We start from the raw sequence: 1,988 nt of genomic DNA on the forward strand, positions 1-1,988 counted from the left end.
CCCCTCCATACACCGCCTTCACCAGCCCGGACCCCAGGGGCATCCCAGTGATAAACTGTCGCGTGTGCCAGTCGCTGATCAGCCTGGACGGCAAGCTCCACCAGCACGTGGTGAAGTGCACGGTCTGCAATGAGGCTACAGTAAGTGGAGTTTCCGCCAGTAAAAGCATCGATTGTTACCTGACATCTTTTCCCCCAAGCAAGTACTTCCACAGCGTGACTTAAGCGTAGGTGCAGGCTGGACACAGAGATGGCGCATCTCCACATCTTTGCTGTCTTCTCTAGCTGTCTATTCCTCTGGAGCATACAAGGATCCTCCCAGTGTTTGCAGCTCACTTCATTGGGAAAATGTCACGGCGAGTCTAAATACAATGCCATTTGGCTCTTTACTTTCTAAAACGAGACTGACCATAGACAGTTATTTGTAATTATCTTCAATGTCTATCACATCACAGGGAAATCCATTTTCATTTTCACTAAAATGTGGGCTTTGTACTTATGTGGAGAATTACTTAAACATATTTTATGTTTGTAGGATGTCAGCATGACTTTTATTAGGAATTTGTTATTGACATTTGTGCCAAATCTACACTAATAAAAGACAAAGATGCTAATCGACTGTACCTTCGCTACACCCACCAGCCAATCATAAGAGTATGCAAATTAACCCAACAAAGATGGCTGTTAAATTTGCATACTGCAGGTGGGGCGGGCAGTGCCAGATGCCACCTGGGGAGGTGGAGCAGGTGATCGCCCGGCCAGAGGCCTGAGGCCTGGGCAGGGACTGTTGTGGTGACAACACAAGTCTTTCCTTTGCTCACCAAGCCTGGCCTCTTAGTCTAAAAAGAATAAAAACTCTTCCTAATCGTTTAGCCCAAAGTGGCTCCTTTCATAGTCTGCAGCTCTGAGAGAGGAGCCCTAAGCTGCGGTCCCTGGGATCTACCTGAGCCTGGTTCTCACAGTCACAAGTGATGTTCTTTTGAACACAGAACAGATTCCTTTCTAGAAATAAACTCTCTCATAGTACAATGTTTTAAGTTCCACAGGACATGTTTGCTAATACTCCCAGTGTCTTGAGTTCCTCTATAAGATGAATAAGCATGAATATTCAAAGCATGAATAAATCTATGTTCAGTAACCCCGCTCCTCACCCAACACTCACTATATCACAGCACACAATACGCTAACACACCCCGTTTCCCACACCAGCCACCCCTGCTGGCCCTCTGTAGGCAGACATCTTCCTGCCTCATCTTTCCTCAGGTTTGTGGAGACGCCCCAGGGCGTGTCTGCTGAGGCTCAGCAACATGGCGCCACCTGAGGCAGGAGAAGTGTCGCGGGCTCGCTTCCTGGCCGGGCCGAGCTGCGGGCCGTCACTGGACGCCAGCACCACAGGCTCCACGGGGGTCAGAGAGGGGACGCGGGCGCCTCCTGCGAAGAACATGACCCCAGGAGCCTGGATCCGTGTGAGCCTCTGCAGGCGTGTGAGGACCTACACACGGTGCCCTTCATCTTCACTGATGCCGGGGCGGCGGCGGCAGGAGGCGACCGCGATGTGACCGCACACCCGCCGGCTCAGGAGCACGTTGTGCGTCCCTGACGATGCTCCAGCCGCTGAGCCACGTGCCACCCCTGCCATGCTTTACGGCTGAGACACATCTCCGGCTTCTGAGAGAACATCCACCAAAGCCGGGGCCAGAGAAACAGGCTCCGCACAGAAGCAGCCACAGGAGAGCCTCAGAGGGCGGCCGTGGCTCCTGAGAAATAAAAGTCACAGCGAAAGCGGTGAGGCGCCCGGGGCTGCCTCAGCTGTGGCCCAGCCACTCATCCCAGCCCCTACACCACCCCACACCTCACACCTCTCACCTTTCACCTCTGACCTCACCTCTCATTTCTCGCCTTTGACCTCACACCTCTCACCCCACACCTCACACCTCTCATCTCACACCTCTCACCCCACACCTCACACCTCTCATCTCACACCTCTCA

This window comes from Myotis brandtii, unplaced genomic scaffold (genome assembly GCF_000412655.1).
Source record: "Myotis brandtii unplaced genomic scaffold, ASM41265v1 scaffold666, whole genome shotgun sequence".
In the NCBI taxonomy this organism is placed as follows: domain Eukaryota; kingdom Metazoa; phylum Chordata; class Mammalia; order Chiroptera; family Vespertilionidae; genus Myotis; species Myotis brandtii.